The sequence below is a fragment of the Sitophilus oryzae genome, unplaced genomic scaffold (assembly GCF_002938485.1).
Source record: "Sitophilus oryzae breed Bouriz unplaced genomic scaffold, Soryzae_2.0 scaffold_1297_pilon_pilon, whole genome shotgun sequence".
Lineage (NCBI taxonomy): Eukaryota > Metazoa > Arthropoda > Insecta > Coleoptera > Curculionidae > Sitophilus > Sitophilus oryzae.
The window spans coordinates 881,850-904,202 of NW_022145945.1; positions in this window are offsets into that span (position 1 = coordinate 881,850).

A 22,353-nucleotide genomic window follows, 5' to 3' on the forward strand; every position below is an offset into this window, starting at 1 on the left:
ACACATTGCGGTTGTGCAGGCAACCAGTAATACACCTTGACAATATATAAAAGAACCCCAGAGTTCCCAACTAGCAAAGGAGTACGACAGGGAGACGATGGGGAGACGCGATATCCCCAAAGGTGTTCACGCCAGTAATACATAATACTACTAGAAGAAATCTTCCGTCAACTGGACTGGACCAACGAAGAATTAAAAATAGATGGAGAATATCTTAACCATCTAAGATTCGCTAATGACATAATCCTAATTGTCAATAGTCCTGAAGAACTACAGGCACAAATTAATGGCTACTTTATCTAAAGAAGATAACATTGGAGCAGTCATGACCTTTGTATACGAAACCCGGACACTAAAAACGGACATTATAAGGAAACTGGAGGTCGCGCCAAGATCAATACCAATAAATATGCTGGGAATAATCAAAAAAGATCGTAGAAGAATTGAGTAAACATGACAAAAGACCCAGGCAATAAATGTCACCCACAACATCAAATCCCTCAAGTGGCTATGGGTAGCCCACCTGACAAGAAGGACGGACAACAGATGGACCAAAAAAATGACAGCATGGTACCCACGAGGAATTAAGAGACCTAGAAGAAGAGCAAACCTCGCATAGCCAACAATAGACAACAAAGAGAGTACCTATCTAAATATGTGAGGGAGGCTACATCATAATTAGAAATAGTTTAATAAGCTTAAAAATTATAAAAAATATAAATATTAATAAATAAAAACCAAGTTATTATGTTAATGTAAATAATGTAAAAACCAAGTTATTATGTTAGTTATTAACTTAAAATATAATAAAATATGTGTCTCATTGTTTAACATAGTAGAAAAATAATTAACTACAGGAAATGTTTTTTTTTTGGTTAGTTGAGTTATCCAAGTAACATTTGCAGTTTTCCAAATGAATGAACGGGTATTTTAAACCTATTTTATATGGATGCAAGTTAGGTATTAGACTAGATTACGAAATTTAACATCTGTATTTTTCCTGATGATCTGTTAATGATTTTAGTGCTCTAGATAGAAGCAATAGCCCGAAATTGCACTGATAAATGTGTCTTTCTTGAAAAAACTCGAATTTTTTTTCGAATCTACAAAATAAAAACTTTACTTTTTGTCTTTTTTTCGTATTTTTTATATACCATTTAAAACATAATGACGCCAGTGTCTAAAATTAATGACAGCTGACATCTATCTCTATTATTATTACTTCTCCCATGCTCTGTACTGCAAGTATCAGTCTTTAACACAGGTCTTTAAACACCTGTGGGCAAAGGCAAAGCTATGTCGAAGCACCCGTTCCCAATAGATCACCGAAGTTAAGCCACGTTAGGCGATGCGAGTGGATGGACGGGTGACCGTCTGGACTCTATCGTAAACAAAGTACACTCCGTCCAGATTAGCCTTGGCAGCAAAAATGAGCTCACCTCTACCAATTATATGTACCTAATAATACTTATAATTCATTAGTTGATATTTCCTTAGATTAAAACCAAAAAAATGTCCATAATATTCCTTATTATTACGTAACACTATCTGCACTATTCCATCATGTGACATAAGAAAAGAACAACTTAATTTTGAATGAAGTGATAGTTGTTTTGGGTTTACGACAATTACTAGGTTGTCGCGTAAGGCTGTTTAAAAGTGGGATACAACTTACGTATTTATTCGCTTAGAATACTAGAACCTCATAATTCATTTGGTTTATCCGACACGTACCTACCTACTAGAGTACTGCATTAAAAATCGTACCTGTTCTTGTGATATTAAGCGGATTTTAGCTGGGTGATTAAATCATGTTGGTGAATGGGACGGAGACACATCGATGGTAGTTTAGAGTATTTAGATAAAATCTTGCTGTAAATCAATAAAGTAATTTGTTGTAAAAATGGATAATAACGTAGGGTGAAAAATTATTAATATACACTTTAGTTATGTAATGGAATGATTTATTAAAAGATTCAAAAGAAAGATACAATATTTAATCAATAAAACTCTGTAGTAAATTGATATAAACGTGGAATCTAATTATGGCGAAAAATAAAAGGAGAAAAAATATTAATATATTATTTACCTTAAAGAGATCTACCGATTTGATCCGCATGCCAAATCGCGCAGTTCAGATCTTTGGTCCGCCAAATAACGGTTAAACCGCCAAATCTGTGGTCTGTGCTGTTAAAAACAGTCAGCATGTTGAAAGATGGCAGATCTCATCTCTTCGATGTGATCTTTATCGATGCCGCAATTACACATTGAGATTATTTTCTAATATATAAAGAATTTATTAGTGGCTCCCAAAATAAAACAAGAGACAGCAGTATACTTTTAATAATTCTTCAGTTTCTTTTATTGCCAATCGGTGGGCTACTGGCTACTAATCAATATGATCTTTTAATAAAAACTTTTAGAAATTGCAGTAAATAGTGAAAATAAATATAGAGTGATATACATTTTTGAGAAACTTCTGGCAAGCCTGATAATATAATTTATAAATAATATATAGGGTGTCTCATTTAAGAAAACATAACTTTAGTTCATATCTTTAAAAATATTCTTTTCGTAGATTAACGGACTACGCCACTGTATTCTACGGAAAAATTTCTACAATAAACAGTTTTCACCTTCTCGATACTTTTAACAATAACAGAGATACAGGGGGTGCCCCAAATTGCAAAATTTGCCTTGTAACTCAGGAACGAAGAGGGCTATAAAAATGTTGTTTACGGTACCTTCCATTTCACAAAAAAGTGGTAGGTAGGTACAGATTTGTGCAAACCGCACCCTTCTATCTTCATTTATAACGGATATACCGTATGATTTCAAGCAAAATGGGACACCCTGTACAGTTCAAATCTCAGATATCGTCGTACAGTGATGTGAAAAGCGCATCTTTGAATCTCTACTCATAAACGAGAAATACACAAAAATGGGATACCCTGTATATGCTTAGATGAAACAAAAATTTGAGGCAATCAACACTTTGGTATGACTTTAATGATTCTTCCTAAGACCATCATTAAAAATGAAGAAAAACAGAACTTTGAAGAAGAAGAAGAAATTTAACTTTCAAGCCGCATCAGCATCAAAGGCTATTTAGCGGCGTATCACCTGCTATTTTAGTACGGAACAATATTTGACATTTTATTAAACAACACGTTTATAGACAGATTGTTAAATTAAAATTGTTAAGAGTACAGACACTGATTTTGTACAAATAAAAAGTAAATGGTACACACAACATAGAATAAATCAATAAAACGTAAAAATATATTCAATTGAATTAGTAATTGGTTGCTTTAAACGAAAATGTAGTTTTTTAGATACCTATATTTCAGATATATATCCCGAGCTTTCCAGAAAATCAAAACGTTTTGGTTGCTCACTTGTAGAGAAAATAACCGGCATGTCTGACGAAAGATTGCAGGCCTCTCTTAGGTTAATTAACTGATTACATTCCTTAAGGATATGCTTGACAGTTAAAGGATTACTACATTTATCACATAGAGGCGGTGGTTGGCCCTTAAGCAAAAATTGATGAGAAAACCTACAATGTCCTAACATGAGTCTGCTAATTACTACGGCTGTGATGTGGAGAAACCACGGAAGAATGTCTTTTTGACATTCCAGAGTTTGTTGGGTTCCTCCAGAAAATCCCACGCCAGTTGAATCGGGCGAATTTTTGAGCAGACAACCCGTGGAATAAACTGATGACCTATCTGTACCGTTTAGACGTGCATTTTTAGCGTAATGATCAGCACTTTCATTACCGGTAATGCCCACATGGCTAGGGATCCACAATATAGGTATATTGGAGCCTAGGCTAGTTGCCCTATGTCGCAAATCCATTATATGTGCTTTAAAAGGGTGTTGGGGGTAAAGTTTTTCTATACATAGTAGAGCAGATAATGAATCCGAGCATATCAGCCAAGACGCCCGAGGATAAAAAACAATATATATTAGAGCTTCCTTAATGGCTAGAAGTTCTGCATTTAAGTAGGGATGTAATCGGAATTGGCTATGTATTTCTCTGTTGACAAAAGCACAACCAGTGTGAACATTTGTTACTGAACCATCAGTATAAATTATGTTTTCAGGATTGTCTTTGGATGATATTTCAGCAAATTTAATTTTTATAAATGAGCCAGATACAGAGCGTTTGTCATGTACTAACAAAGATTTACATACTACGGGAGGAGGAATAATCCAAGGCGGATTATTTGGAGGATTTCGAGATATATGTCAAGGTCCGAACGAATCTGTTACCAGATCCCTTGTTCTTGTCATTGTTCATCAAGCCTTAAAATTTTTACTGCAATTTCACAAAATTGAAAATATTTCAAAAACGGTAAGGTTTAAGTATAATAAACGTTAATCAAATTTACCTTTATTTTAATCGTAGAAACTAAAAATGTAATAATATACAGATTTTTCCATTTAAATACAACTTTGATATTTTTTACTTATTTGGGACACTCTGTATCTTGTAAAATTATTTTTAAATTGTACCTCTAATAGTCCTTCATCGAACCCAAAACTTACAATTTGTAAAAATCGCATCGTTTAGCTACAATACTTCGTGTCGTATGTGGTGAACAACCCTATATACTGGAAAACAGAACTTTGAAAATCATGCTTCCAGAACTCGTTTGTAAATTGTCATGCTTATCTCGTCCTGCCAGACACCTAAAGAATGATTTCTGAATTTATGATGTAAATAACTACTTCATTATACCGTATGATTGATAAAAAACGGCGTCCAGTTGGCTTTGAAATAAATGAACATCAATAACATTCCCCATATAATTTTACATATAAAATGAAATTATCTTCATTTCATACTATCACTGACGCCGTTTATTCATATCGTTCATCACTTAGATTATATGTTTATCATATTATTGTATGTTAATTTATTTATTATTTATATTGTAAAGTTAACAGCAAAGAACGTCATGAATAAATATAGTCATTAGTTTTAAGTATTATACAACTGTGTTTTCTTTTTCTGTACATGCCTGGCGCCCAATATCTATATATCTTTTGTTAATTATTACTGATTAATTTTCTCTCTAGTGAAATACCTTATCCACGACTGCTCTCCGATGAAAAGCTGCCGTTCGCAGTGGTAGTGGTTTAAAAAAAAACGCTACAATATGTTGCCATCTACCGGACGAATATATGAAACAGTTTAAATTAAAATCACTTCGCAAAGTAGCTGTCTAGAATACGAAACTTTAAACAACCCAGTTTAAATAACAGAAAGTTATTTTATATTTCAACAATAATGTTACACGAAATTCACAACAGTGGCGCTCAGGTATCGATATATTGTTACTAATCACCAGCAGAAAACTAATTATTAAATTACTTTGTTTTTCTTGTTGAACTACAGGTAGTAGCAGCAGGATAATTTGAAAAAATAATTTTTCTAGGTATAGTTATTTTTGTCTCTTTACATTATTAATTAGTTATGTCGAGCAATGTATGATATAATCATAAAATATTATATATACCTATACATGTTTTTATATACTTAAAAAAAATATTTCAGATTCTTTGCTTCTATTACAAATATGAATATGAATACACATACATAGGCCTACATATTTATCTGTACTAATATATAAAATTATTAAGTGACTGACATACTGATTAATCACGATCCTGCTCAAACCACTCAACGTAAGAAGCTCAATTTTGGCATACAGGTTGATTCTAGCGTGTAGAGGTTCGATAAGAAGAGATTTTTCGAAATTCCAGTTCCGAGAGGGTGAAACCACCCCTCAAATATTAAAATATTTTTTAATTAAAAACCGGTGAGTTTTTCGGAAAAACTCTTAAAGACGTATATTTTATTTTGTTGTTTTACATATTTTAAGATTTTTTATAAATTTATACAGGGCGTTTCATAAAATATGACCATTGAGTAATCACGATTCTGCTTAAATTGCTCGACGTTTAAACTTGATTTTTGGCAAACGGATTGACTGTGGGGTGTAGAGGTTCGATAAAGAGGGGTTTCTCGAATCTCAAATTCCAAGAGGGTGAAAACGCCCCTCAAATATTACAATATTTGTTATTTAAAAAACGGTAAGTCTTTCGGGAAAACGGTTGGACAAGCATAATTTATTTGTTTTTTTTTTACATATTTTGAAATTTTTTAAAAAATCACACAGGGTGTTCTAAAAAGTTGGGTAATTTCTTAACCACGATTCAACTGCTTAAACTGCTTGACGTAAAAACCGTATTTTTGGCAAACGGATTTTTCGAAAGTCAAATTCCAACAAGATCAAACTACCCCTCAAATATTACCAAGTTATATAATAATATCGCCACATTGTTTTTTCTCATGCTGACATAAATGTGAGAAAATTTTATCCAGTTTGTATGTTAATGGAAATTCTTGCTTTGCTTTATCATCACCGTTACAAATGATTAATTCGACGCGAACGAAGTCGCTGGTACACGCTAGTTAGATATAATTTCATTTTTATAAAGCTTTACTTTTTATTTCCTACATACTATAAATTGACATATGTACTGGTATATTATGATCAAAAATGATCCTGTAAAAACACACGAAATCTTTTATCGAGATCTTCTAGCCCTGAAAATATCTTCAATTATTTAAGGCTCACCCTGTATATTTCTGAAATTTGTTGAGAATACTTTCAAAAAATATAAAACAAAAGTAAAATAATGGCGAAAATAATTTTATATTATTAAATATCTCATAATTATTCCCTTGACATTAATAATTCTAAAAAATCAAATGTTTAGTATTGTTTTAAAAATATTTTAGCAATTGTTAAGATTGTTGTTAAACCTTTTTATAATTAATGCAATAGAATTTAACACGATTTTGACATTATCATTTTTGCAATACTTATTATTGCGAATCAATTATTTTTAAACAAAATTTTATAAATAAAGAACCTTCACCATTTTGTACAGAACTTACAACCAGGTGAATGGCTCTAATTTGTTCTGTTGTCAATTCGAAAAAAATATCCCTACTGCTTAATGGCAAAAATAATTATTACTCTAGTAGAACTACGTTGGCACGAAAGACCGTAAAGTCCTTTCTAACATTGATGTAAAAGCTTAAACGGTGAATGTATCATAATATAGACCTATTGTTTTTAATGTATTATTATTATTATTTCTTAAATCCAGTGTAAACAAAATTATGCTGTTTTCTAAATAACTAAAAATATTGTTACTTATGGCAGATTTTAATAAACAAAACATGTACTAACTTAATTCTTATGTTGATTTCTGGTAGTAGAGATCACGAGCTGTGTATTAGTTGTTCCAAATATACAGGGTCGCTGTTATGTATGAAAACGGTCGATTATTAGATAAAATATAGGTACCGCAAAAAGTTAAATACCAAAGTAATAGGATTTTAGTAGATCTATTAGCGACTAATCAATTTAATTATACAGGGTCGGTCATAAAGTCGTGGCACATGAAAATTTCATTTTTTTTAAGAGAACCCCCTGTATATTACTGCATATTTCAATTCTTCCTTCAATTAATTCTAAGCAAAAATCGAAATACACACAATGTACCTCAAACCAACCGTTTCCGAAGTTTTCGGTTCGTTGAAGGACTATTAGAGCTACAATTTAAAAATATTTTTACAAGATACAGAGTGTCCCAAATAAATAAAAAAATATGAAAGTGGTATTTTTTAAATAAAACACCCTGTGTATTATTACATTTTTAGTTTCTACGATTAAAATAAAGGTAAATTCGATAAAGGTTTATTACACTTAAACCTTACCGTTTTTGAAATATTTTCAATTTTTTGAAATTGCAGTAAAAATTTTAAGGCTTCAGTTCTCCAAGGGTATCAAAGTTTTTAATACTAAATATTTACTGAAGTTTATTTATTGACCAGTTATTGTGTTGCAATAATAAAAATTACACTACCTTATACAGAGTGTCTAAAATTTTATTTTATATAATTACTAGCTTTAAACGGCAATAACTTGTTTAATTTAAATAGAACACCTTGTATATTGTATGAGAATCAGATGCACAATTTAATTGTCTATCAAATTGTATTATACCATTTTTTACTTATAGTTTCAAGTTTCCGTAGAAAATGCATTTTCTTGTAATTTTAAATTCATTTATCAATATACCCATGGAATACTGACATATTTTAGATTATTTTTAAAAATGTACCAAATTTTTAAACAGTACAGATACTAATATTGTCGATATTGTTTGTTTATTTCATTAAAAAATAAAAAAAAACTGTTTAAATATTTGTTAAAGAGGACCAATTAATATGATTCCAGTATTCAAACTACATTAATTGACTGTTTGCGTTGATTAATAATAATTGCTCCAAAAACTAAAAAACTGAATTTTTTATGGGTATTGTAGAATGTAGAATGTTTAGAAGGGGAGTTAATCACCGCGACCTTATAGATCTATTGTGTGTTCCCCTTTCTTGAGTTATAACGAGTTATAACTCATCATACAGTCTCAGGGCTTTAAGAAAAGCCAGTATCTGAGACGGCTCCACAGAGGCCAGCTCTCCATCCTCGACATCAGACGTGCCAAGGTTCATGGCACGAATGGTCGTCGTCTCGGCGTACTCAGTGATAAGGTGTTCTGGTGTTTCCCCATTTTCCCCACTTAAATCAAGGAAAACCTTTGATTTTTCTCGGTCATACGTTCTAAGGAACTTTTTCGAGTGTCTTAGACCGTTGGAGGACACCCATTCCAAGTTACGGATGGAGTCTTCCAGATTCTTCAGTTCCGCTTTCAGTTGGTTCCCGTTTGGAAAACAGAACGGTTCTGGTCCAGTTAGTGGAGTGTTCGCTCCTTTCCTAGCTAGATCATTTGCTTTTTCATTGCCTTCTATCCCTTGGTGAGCAGGCACCCAGAGTAGGAGGACTTTATTTTCTTTGCCTAATTTGTTGAGCTTCTCTAGGCATTCTTTGACCAACTTCGAATTGATGGTTACTGAGTTGATCGCGTTAAGTGCTGCTTGACTATCGGATAGGATGGCAATTTCCTGTTTTCGATAGTTCCTATCCAAGATAAATTGTACGCATCTTTCGATAGCGCAAATTTCTGCCTGAAGGATACTGGGGTAGGTGCCCATTGGTTCGGAGTATTCAGTTTTCGGCCCAAATACTCCTATCCCTGTCCCTGCTTTGGTTTTGGAAGCATCAGTATACCACGTGATGGTATGGTCTTTTATATGCTGAGTAAGCGTTTCTTTCTTCCAATCCTTTTTATTACTCAATACTACAGTGAGGTGTTTCTCAAAGTTGTAAATTCTTGGTATGTCATCCACTGGGAGTTGGAGAAGTGGAATTTTCTTTTTGAGGGTGTTCCAAGCCCCTGACCTGAAAATTCTCCCAGTACTGTTTCCGTCAATGACCATTCTAATCATTGTCGCATTGGCATAACTACCGACGACAATATGCAGTGGTGTTAGGTCTAGAATGACCTCCATTGCTGCTGTTGGACATGTTCTCATGGCACCTGTGATGCAGATACATGCCAGTCTCTGTACTTTGCACAGGGTTTGCCTTGCTGTACGTTGCTCTAGTTTTGTATACCAAGCAACTGCTCCATAAGTAATCATGGGTCTTACTATCATGGTATACATCCAGCGCAAAATGTTAGGGGCGCAGCCCCACCTATTTCCCGCCAGTCTTCTGCATATCATGAGAGCCTTTGTGGCTTTGCTGGTAATGTTCTTAATATGCCTGTTCCAGAGAAGTTTACTATCCAGGGTTATTCCCAGATATTTCACTTCCTGTGATGGCAGTATTTCCTTTCCATCTAGATGGATTCTTTTCAAGTTTTTCAAACTTCGCTTTCTGGTGAATGGCACTACTGCGGTTTTATCTGAGTTAATACTCAGCCCGACAGTCCTGCACCATCTCTCAGCGATGCGGAATCCTCTTTGGATAATATCACACAGGGTGCCTTCATGTTTCCCCTGTGCAATGATGACTATGTCATCTGCGTACCCTATGCAGTGTATTCCCGCTAGAGTTAATTCTTCCAGTAGTTCATCCACTACCAAGCTCCACAGTAGGGGGGAGGTCACTCCACCTTGTGGAGTTCCTTGCGTTGTTTTAACAACTACAGTTTTGGTACCTATCTCAGCCTCTGCTGTTCGTGTTGAGAGCATTTCCCAAAACCAGCGAATTATCGTACTGTTCGCCCCTCTTGTTTCAAGAGATCGCTTGACCACCTTGTGAGGTATATTGTCAAACGCCCCTGCAATGTCCAAGAAGGCACAAAGTGCTGTTTCTTTGCTATCCAGGCTTGCCTGTATTAGCTCAGTTAACTGGTACAGAGCAGTTTCTGTGGATCTGCCCGCTCTATATGCATGCTGACTATCGTGCAGTGGCTTAACCTGTAGATGATTTACTCTAATATGGTTGTCCACTACTTTCTCCATCGTTTTTAATATGAACGATGTGAGACTAATAGGCCTAAATGATTTGGGGTTAGCCCAGTCAGTTTTGCCTATTTTGGGTATGAAGATGACTTTAGCTCTTCTCCAGATGGTTGGAGAAGTATGGGTATTAGACAGTGTGGTAAAAAGTAACAGCTTAAAAATGATATTTCGTTTTTTGACAAATGCTTATTTGTAACAACAGAGATATTCATTTTTATAACTTATTATTATATTGATTTCTGATTCAAATCCACATTTATTTAGAATAATTTTTTCACGAACATAATTAAATATGTAATTAATTAGTATTTGGGCGGAAATAATGGTGGTATATTTAATTAATGTTATACTCTTTTATGAAGATTTAAATAGTTTTCTTTTTGCATACAAATGGGCTAGTAATATTATCATTTTGCTAAAAACGATAATATTACTAGCCTCTACATTTTGTACATTTGTTGCTTTAAAAACAATCTAAAATGTCAATATTCCATGGGTATATTGATAAATGAGGTCTAAATTATAAGAAAATGCATTTTCTACGAAAACTTGAAAGGATAGGTAAAAAGTGGTATAATACAATTTGATAGACAATTAAATTATGCATCTGATTCTCCTAAAATATACAGGGCGTTCCATTTCAATTAAACAAGTTATTGCCATTTAAAGCTAGTAATTATTTAAAATAAAATTTTAGACACTCTGTATAAGGTAGTATAATTTTTATTATTGCAACACAATAACTGATCAATAAATAAACTTCAGTAAATATTTAGTATTAAAAACTTTGATACCCTTGGAGAAATGAAGCCTTAAAATTTTTACTGCAATTTCACAAAATTGAAAATATTTCAAAAACGGTAAGGTTTAAGTGTGATAAAATTTACTTAATAAAATTTACCTTTATTTCAATCGTAGAATCTAAAAATAGAATAATATACAGGGTGTTCCATTTAAAAAAATACAACTATAGCATTTTTTACTTATTTTGGACACTCTGTATCTTGTGAAATTATTTCTAAATTGTAGCTCTAATAGTCCTTTAACGAACCCAAAACCTAAAATTTGTAAAAATCTAATCGTTTAGCTACAATACTCCGTGTCGTATGTAGTGAACAACCCTGTAAATGTATAAAATGAGATAATATCAGGTCTGGAAATTGCAAAATCTTCACTTAACATTTTAATTCTTCAATTTATGTACATTGTGTATTACGATTATTGCTTCAAATTGAAAGAAGAATTGAAATATGCCATAATATACAAGGGGTTCCATTTAAAAAAAATAAAGTTTGATGTGCCGCAACTTTATGACCGACCCTGTATACTTAAATTTACTGTTTAGTATTTAATAGGCATTTAAAAATCCATTACAACAGTATCACAGTTTCGGCAGAATGGCATCATTAAATGAAACTGAACATGTCGAAATTAATTAAATCAAATTGTTTCAGTGATATGTTCAAACGCCAATAACTCGGAAGCTTGGTTTGAGGTACATTGTGTGTATTTTGATTTTTGCTTAGAATTAAAGGAAGAATTGAAATATGCAATAATATACACGGGGTTCTATTTAAAAAAATGAAACTTTTATGTGCCACGACTTTATGACCGACCCTGTATTCTTAAATTGATTACTCGCTAATAAATGTTTAAAAATCCTATAACTTTTTTATTTAACTTTTTGCGGTACCTCCTATATTTTACCAAATAATTGACCGTTCCCATACATAAAAGCGACCCTGTATATATTCTTCTACTATTTCTAGTGTTGTATTATTAATTAGAATGTGTTTTCTTTCCACTAGTTCGTTGTACATTATTTTAGTTTTTACTAAATTCATTTTCAAACCCACTTTATTGCTGGCTGTATTTAGTTCCTTAATTTGTGCTGTGGAGTTAGGCAGGGATGTGTCTTAGCGCCTCTTCTATTCAACATATTGATGGCAGCGCTCTCCATTATAGTGGAGAGCAAACTGCAGGAGAGACGATTGGGCATTAAGTACAGATATGAGACTGAGGGCAAAAACACGTACAAAATTCATCACAGAACTTCAATACGCTGATGACTGCGCTCTAGTAGCAAACACGTTACAACAATTACAAGAAATGTTGAACAGATATACCTGGGCATACGAGGCTTTGGGCCTTAAGCTAAACATCGACAAAACCAAAATCATGTGCACTCCCTCGGAAGATCATAACAATGCTGTAAAATCGGAGAGGAACTATTGGAATATGTAGCGGAATTTAATTACCTCGGCAGTTTGATTTCGGAAAAGGCCAATATTGACTCTGAAATTCAGCACAGGATTAGCAGCGCCTCAAGAGAATTCTGGAAATTAAAAAACAGGGTTTTCTACAATCATGACTTGAGTACAAAAACGAAACTGGCAGTGTACCGAGCAATTATAATTCCCACCATGTTATATGGGAGCGAAACATGGGTGCCGTACCGCCGACACATGGAGGCATTAAACAAGTTGCAACGGAGACACCTTAGACAACTCTTAAGAATCCGATGGTTCCATCATGTCTCAAACGGAGCGGTCCTTGAAAAAGCTAACTGCAAGAGTATTGAAGTCATGGTTACAAAATCCTGCTTAAGATGGGCTGGTCACGTATGCAGAATGCAAGAAAGCCGCACATGGGCGCCGGACAGGGGGGGCAAGAGGGGGCATTTGCCCCCCCCCCCTGGATCACTGAAACAATAAAAATAAAAGCTATCTTCTTACATCCGAAAATGAAATTGTTAGGTGTTACCTGTAAAATAATAAAAAATGTGGTAATTGTTGGGAAAACTGGAAATCGTCCGATTTTCACCAAAATTGGTATACACACTATTTTGAGGTCGTAGATTACGAATCTATTTTTTTCTTGGCGGTCTCTTAACGTTTTTCAGAAAAACGGAAAATTATTTCAACATTGAATTTTTCTTTATTTCGGCCCTATAAAGTAATAATTTCACTATATTTTCATTATATTATAGTTTATCTAAAAGCCACACTTGATTGGGGATAGAAAAGTGTCCAACATTTTACTGAAAAACACTTTTCTTAACAAAATAGCAAAGAAAATTGAGACGAGATGGAAGTTTCACATTTGAAATATCCTTCTTTCTCTCTCCTATGTAATAAGAGAGACAAATATATTCTAGACCTAATCTAGAAATTTGAAAATTTACAACGTTGCCATATCTTCTATTTTTTCGGGTGATTACGGAATTTAAATAAATTACCTATTATGAGATCAACAATAATTAAATATACACCAATATCCACAAAATTACGCGGAAAAGTTTTGATTGCATTGGTTTTAACTTCTTTGCGGAGGAGGTTAATCTTTTCTTAGTTAATCTAATAATATAACAACAAAAGATTAACACCCTCTGCATGGAAGTTGTAACCAATGCAATCAAAACTTTTTCGTGCAACTTCGTGGGTATAAATAGTCAGATCTCGTTGGTAAAATAGCAGTTATGGGAAGGAGCCGTTCTTCTGGCGACCGCCTTTCGTAATTCCAGAATGAGCGAAAAAAACACGCTAAATTTAGGTTTAACATTGGCAACGTTGCTTTAAATGCCAGAAAGACATAAACTTACTTCGGGTTTCTCTTATTACCGATTCTGAACCGTCCTAGAACTGTGATGTGTATGCGCAGAAGGAAATATGAAGACATTACTTCATTTGCGCATGCGCTGCAGAGTTCTTGGACGGTTCAGAATCGGTAATAACAAGAACCCGAACAAAGCCATAATCTAACATTTTCAGATTGTTTACAAATTTATTTTAACAAATTTTCCTCTATTATGCATAGAATTGGTTAAAAAAGTAACAGAAAAGAGCAAAAACATTATTGATTATTGAATACCTAACAAAATATGTGCTAGAAAACCTTAAACATATGAGAAATTAAGAAAAATTCGATATTGAAATTATTTTCCGTTTTTCTCAAAAACGGTAAGAGACCGCCAAGAAAAAAGATTCGTAACGTTCAAATTCGTAATCTACGACTTCAAAATAGGGTGTATACCAATTTTGGTGAAAATCGGACGATTTCCAGTTTTCCCAATAATTACCAAAAATATCAATTTTTTATTCATTTTTACCTTGCCCCCCCCTCCCTAAATTTCATTCTTCCGGCGCCCATGAAGCCGCATACCAAAATCTCTGCTTTACGGTAAGCTTGTAGACGGTAAGAGGAGGCCGAGTGGACAACTCAAAAGGTACAAGGACATTTTCCACGAAAACTTAAAGGGAATTAACAAGCAGAATCATTGGGAAGAAGAAGTTCACAATAGAACTCAATGGAGAAGAATTGTAAACTCAGTTAACAGCGACAACCAAAAAGTAAAGAGGCAACAAAGCAATGAGATTTTTGAATGTCCGGAGTGCGGTAGGCAAATAACATCACGTATCGGGCTTTTCAGTCACAGAAAAGCTCATGAAAGAAAACGCCTTGCGTGACCATCTTTTGATGCGTGTCGAATACTCGTCAGCGAGTAATGGCAGTATATATATATAATTTGGGCTTGTAGTTCTTCAGGACTTTTGGCAATTAGGACTATGTCATCAGCAAATCTTTGATAGTTGACACCGTTTTTTTTTTCGATTGTATAGTATTATCGGCTTTATGTTACCCATCGTATTTTCTAATAACTTATTACGATTGATGTAATTTCTTGGAAATTAAAGAAAACACATGTTTTTTTTTTACTTACGTAAAATACAAATAAGTGTTCGATTAGTCTGATTTATTATTTATTTACACGCCATTTTAAATATAAACTAATTAGTTGTGCAATTATAATGTTGTAATAGCGCCATACTCTTGAAAATGCAATATCTACTTCCTTTCCTTTTATTTCGCTTCAAATTTGAGAAACCTAGAATTTTATAATTATGATATGATTTCTTTAAACCGTTTGTAATAACATAATTCATTTTAATTATTACTAATTTGAATTAGTATTAATGATTAACAATTTATAGTTATTTATGTATACAGGGTAGATGTAGAAAAATATATACAGGGTGGTCCGAACTGTATTCCGGAAACTTTGGCAGCATATTCTGCAGAAAAAAAATATGTAAAAAAGTTCGTATAAATGTATGTCCTAAAATGCTTAGTTTCGGAGATACAGAGTGTTGAAGTTTCATTTTTATTTCGATTTTTTCCAAATAATTTCTAAAGTAACGTCAATATTTGGATGAAAATTGGTGTCTGGGAGTTTTTTGACATGAGGAATTTGATTTTGATGTCAATATAAGTCCTACTGGCAGAGGGCGCCACCTACATATTTTTTAACTGGGTTGAAGTTGTAGCGTTTTTTAAACAACCACCACTGCGAACGGCAGCTTTTCATCGGAGAGCAGTCGTGGATAAGGTATTTCACTGGAAAGAAAACTAATTAATAACAATAAACAAAAAAATAGATATTGGGCGCCAGGCATGTACAGAGAAAGAAAACACAGTTGTATATTACTTAAAACTAATGACTATATTTATTCATGATGTTCGTTGCTGATACATGACATTGTAGAGTTCTAGTGAATATGTAGTGGTTATATGTCAAAGAAAGTGGTGGTAAGAGTTGTACTAAATATCTATGAAAACAACTATGATAAAATACAAGACATGTAAAGTTTAAGAGAATATATGAAATGTAGCATTACTTTAATTAATTTGATATATTTTATATGATGTTAGTGCAATAATAATATCTATAAAAAAGTAATACTATTACAAGACATAATGCAATGAAACCTAAGATCTAAATTATATTTTAACTACTAAATCGACATGAATGTTCTTAACAATCTAACCACTCAACATAGTCTATACGATATTATTTAAGATGTACGTTATTGTTTAAGACTGTAAATGTTTTGAATGTTAAATGCAAAACTATAACTTAAATCTACACTTAGCTGTTCTTTATGCAATCCTGCTTAAAACAGTAACATCGTGAGGTGGTCTCGCATTTCTCTGTACTCAGCCATCCAACACAACCAAAGGGGCCAGAATGAGGACACCATGACTTGATACACCTGTAACTAACTAGCTTATAGCTGGGAACGAAGCAGCATGGGACTCAAGCTACATCCACGCTGTGGCACTTATATGTAGGAAAAAAAATCATTCTTACTGGGGACACTCGTCCACAGGACATCTGTACATAAGATAATGTCTGTACACAAGACACTATCCGTACCTTGGACCCTACAAATATGAAACTCTTGTTTAAAACCAAACAAGATCTTATAAACAAAATGAACCTACCTCGAATTACTTCCGAGGGCTAACTAAATAATAAAGAACCTGTCCTTCCTTCCATGTGACATTCTGGAGGACAAAAGAAAAGGGACGCCAACGTGCCAGCAAAACACAATTACAAGTTAGATTGGGGCATCCGCAACTCTACCCTAAAAATACGCAGTAATAGTAACGAATCTAAAAGGATAATATCTCATCTTTACCTGTAGCTTCGAAATAGCAGCTGATTCAGATTATACAGCAAGATTTAAATAATCACCATTTCTCAAAAACTGGGACTAATGGCGTCTGACAGGCCAAACGTTCAAACCAAAAGTGAAGTTAAATCACAGAGAGTTGACAGAAGCGATGTTGACAGCGCGCGCCTCCACAGAGCGATAACAGGGTTGTGTCAAACGAAAACAGGGTTGTGGACTAGAGAACGTAAAAATTCGTCAAATAAATCATCAGGCCCGAACGATACGGAATCGGGTGACGATATGCCAGACATCATATATTATATATAAAAAAGACATGTAACGAACTAAAAACGTTACAAAGTGTAATAACTTTTCGTTCGTACCTGTATAAAACGACGGAGTAAAAAAAATATAAATTTACCACATTTTTTACGTAAAAAAAAGTATCTTGGTAAAAATCGCTTCGAGTAGTATTTCTCGAGATATTTAGAATCGACATTATCAACACCTGTCATCATTGATATAAATTAAACATGTTGACTGAATAGTTATTAGACAGATATCATAAATTTGAATTGTTTTTGTGGCAAAAGTTCAACAGTAACTGTTTTATTATCATTTTAAATTGTATTTATGAAATACCACGTAAAAAAAAAAATTTAAAATTCCTAAATTTATTACCTATTTCAGTCAAATGGCTCAACTTTCGTTTAGCTGAAATCTGTTATATAAAAAATGACTTTATATAGCTGAAATCTTCGGGGTGTGTTTTAAACATTTTTCCAAACATCAAAACACAAAAAGTGTCTTAAAATTTATTTATTTTATTTTACATAAAAAATGCCTTTGACTTTAGAATAGCAATCAGTTACATGAAAAATGAGCTTATATTTGTTTTATACGAGCCTTTACGAGCAAAGAAATACAAAAAAATTCCTGCGGAAATGTGTCAATGTCATTTTATGCACTTTTTTTTTCATACATTTTTCAGTTTAGAAGCTTACGGGACCCGGGAGCGAATAGGGGTGCTGGGTGGGGTAAAACAACTTTCGGAGGAATAACAATTCTTGTAGAATAGATAATATAGGTTCTTGTAAACTATAAGTACCTCGGAATATTGCACTTATTCTTGTTTTTTATTAAAGCTTTACGTAAATAGGGTTGATTAAAAACAAAAAACCATTGGATCATGTAGTTTTCTTTAATATTTTAATAATTAACTGTGATTTTTGCAAAAATATTAGATTGGTTAGCATTTGGGTTGCTTTGGTTAGCTTTTCTTTGTGGAGGGTGTTAAGCTATGGTTTTTATATTTTAATAATTAACTGTGATTTTCTTCCCCTAGGAGATGCAAGACCTTGTCGTTGGTGGGGAAGCTCCTGGTCAGGTGCTGGGGGGAATCCCCCCTAGCACTTGGCTTGGTCTAAGAAGCATCTCACTTATCGTCTTGTCCCTGACTGTAGTGTCGTGGCCAGGGAATTGCACCAAGACAATGTAACGATACCGGGCGGGGCTGGCAGACAACCCTCAACCTTGGGGCACCCCATTGTATTTGCACCTTACTTCTACATGCGGGGCTCTGTAGAAGTGGACCGACTGTCCCTAGCGACTCATAGGAACACTATGAGATCTGGTAATAATAGTAATAAAAACATCACCGGTGAAGCTGTGGGGAAACCCCCTAGCGATACTGGGAACAGTAACAATGAAAGTTCCAAGGGGCCAAACCCAAAGAGAACTACAGGAAAGGTGGCTGACACTTGTGTGAGACCCAGGGTTGCCACAAGAAAATTTTTGAGTGTGCAGAACTTGATCATAAAAATGTGTAGCATTGTGTAGCAATCCATGACCAATAATTGTAAACTATTCAATAAGACCAAGAATAAGACGTAAAATCGCCAAATTTTAAAGCATAATTACGAGTCTCGATAAGAGTCTCACTTCCACTCGTTTGTATACGTCAATATATTCATTTTCCCATTTCATTTCTTCTCATGCCAGCAAATATTGCAATGACGTCAAAATCGATGTCGCGGAAACTCACGATTTTATGGAAAAATTAGATCGGTTAAAAAGTCTGTTTAAAAACTGTAAACAATTCAGCAGGATCTGTTTAATCAGCCAAATTTGTCCATAAAAACTGCAGTACTTAAGTGATATGGGAGGGAAAAGTGAAATAGGAATTGAATATTATTCACGTATGCCAACGAGTGGACCAAACTAGTGAAATTCGGCCTCTGAATTTGGCCAAAGTACGTGTTATGTATTATTTAAGGAATTAAGCAATCCTGTCTATTTACCGTTTTTGACTCGACCAATAGATGACCGAAAATGATATTTGTCAGTTCAAAATTTAAAGTTCACTTGCGGCCTCTTTTAATGTAACTTAGATAACTTAAAAGCAAAAAAAAACAGCTTTTGTCAGCTGATTTACTGTTCTGGTATTATTTTGTATAATAAATATGTAAATTCTCAAAATGTGTAGCACAGGCCATTGTGGTGTAGCTGTGCAGTCATGGAAGCAAATGTGTAGCAAAATACACAATTGCGTAGCTTGTGGCAACCCTGGTGAGACCATCCTCCGCAAGTGACATACAAGCTACCACCTCCTCCAAGGGTCGGGAGCCTACCTCCCACCTCTAAACCCAACAGGCGACACAAGCTACCGTTTCGTCTACCCGGCCTGGGTCGTAGCTCCTCGACTGTGAGGGACACGGGTCTCCGTAGGAAGTCCTGGGACTGTATGACGAGTTATAACACAAGAAAGGGGGACACAATAGATCTCTAAGGTCGCAGAGATTAACCCCCCTCCCAGTTATTCTAAATTCTAAACTGTGATTTTGGAAAAATATTATTAGATTAGTTAGGATTTGGGTTGCTTTGGTTAGCTTTTCCTTGTGGAGCGTGTTGTGGCCAAATCTTAATTTTCAAATTTTAAATTTTGCGCGCGAAGCCGTAGCGGAAGTATACGAGAGAGAGAGAGAGAGAAGAGGACTGTCAATGAAGCCGATCGAAGAAGAACGAAAAAGTTTTTGTCGAATTCATTTTCTGTAATTATAATCAGTAAAGATATTAAATAGAAAAAAGGTGTGTGATTAAGTAGAAATTACAGTCCCAAACAGAGGGTGTTAAGCTGTGGTTTTTATATTTCAATAATTAACTGTTTAATAATTTTGTAAAAATATTATTAGATTTATTATTAGATTGGTTAGCATTTTATACACTTTTAAATTTTTTTTTTTTGGTTCAAAAAGATAATTTTTTATGTATTTATGCTTAGAAAAATGGAAAATGAAAATCAAGCATTTCCGCAGGAAATTTTTTATTTTCCTGAGCTTGTAAACGCTTCTAAAAGGCAAAAATATATTTCTTTTTTATATGATTTCAGCTATTCTAAAGTCTAATAAATTTCCTGAAAATGAAAACAGCTTATTTCCGCAGGAAATTTTTGGGTTTATATGTTCAGAAAAATATTAAAAATAAAACGCAAAATGTATTTTTTTTACAGCAGATTTCAGTGGTTCTAAAGTGCAAATTTTGGAAGTTACGCATTTCCGCAGGAAAATTTGTGTTTTCCGTGGTTCACAGTAGCTTTCTAAAGACAAATTTATTTTTTCTAATAACTAATTTCAGCTAAACCCCCGAAAGTTGACCCCAGTCAAATAACGACCTACTCAACGTGTTTATTTTTTGTCAATAATGACATGTATTGACTATTTCCATTCTAAATATCTTAAAAACGGTTGCTCGTAGCGATTTTTACCAAAAAACATTTTTTTCGAAAAACGTCACGGAGATGTATATTTTTTCATTCAGTAGTTTTATACAGGAACGGCGCCCCCTGCAAATGGGAGTCATATTGACATCAAAATCAAATTTCTAATGTCAAAAAACTTCCAGACAGCAATTTTTATTTAATTATTGACATTACTTCAGAAGTTATTTGGAAAAAATCGAAATAAGAATGAAACTTCTACACCCTCTATCTCCGAAACTAAGCATTTTAGGACATACACTTAAACGAATTTTTTACTTATTTTTATCTGCAGAATATGCTGCTGAAGTTTCCGGAATATAGTTCGGACCACCCTGTATATCTCCGAAACTAAGCATTTTAGGACATACATTTATACGAACTTTTTTACTTATTTTTATCTGCAGAATATGCTGCCGAAGTTTCCGGAATACAGTTCGGACCACTCTGTATAAAAAGAAATAAATATAATTTTATGTCTTATTATAGACCATTGCATTTTTCGACACATTCATAAAGTTGCAAAAAGAATCATAAATAATAAAACAAAGTATTCAATTAATAATAGGCTAAAAACATTTCCCAACTTTGTTTTTAGATTTTCAGTTTACTGCAACCATGTCCTTAAATTCGATATTTCACACTCGTTTAGACTTTTAGAAAAAATCACTTACAAAAACAGAAATATTACACACGAATATGGTCAAAATTACGTAAAATTATTATATTCTATTATAAAGTGTTTTCACGTAACTTATTAAACCGATTTTTTTTCAAATTCTTTTGCTTAATTTAGCGTTTTTTTCGTCTTATTGAGCGTGTAATTTCATATACGCTCGTTTTTTTTATTAATAATTAATAATTGCAGAACCAATTTTGTAACTTGTTATTAATTAATAAGCAGATAATTACAATGATGGAAGTATCTAGTACTGTCTTATTATGAATATATGTTTGTATATATGGATTAGTACTAGATTCGGAGATTTTGATTCAGAAAAGTAAAAGTAAAGAGACAAAATTAAAATAGTTAGCTAAGTACCAACGTACAATACGATTGCTTTGTTAGTACGGGGTCGTATGTATAGAAAAAGACCTCTGCATACTTCTTGATATAAATAAATAAATAAATGCCTTTATTGTCAAAAAAATTTTCAATTTGTAGACAAAGGTAAACTAACAAACAAAGTAAAAAAAACAAGGTACACAAACAAACAAACAAAAGGTAATACAAAACATTATACAAATAATATTGTCAGTCTTATTGTTAAAATAAACATTTATAAATGTTTATAATGTCAAAGAACAAAAAATAAAAATAATATTCAAAAATATTTAGCTAATTTATAGTAAAATATCAATGATCTCTAAATAAATTCATTTCGATGTCATTAATAAATATAGCAATAGCAAACATTAGACCAGTGTTTACAAGATCAAATTTGATTTTCAAAATATAATTCATTTACGGCGTAGAAAGCCTTGTCTAGTAAATAAGAGTTCAATGCTTTGCGAAATGAAAAAAATGATGTTATGGATTTGATTTCAAATGGCAGGTGATTGTGCATTTTTTTCGAGTTGTATAATATTGAACTTTTAACTAACTCTGAGCGTGGGGTAGGTAGATAAAGATCTTGCTCCGCGTTCCTGAGTGGATAAGTGTGAGATGGCCTTTCTTGAGAAGC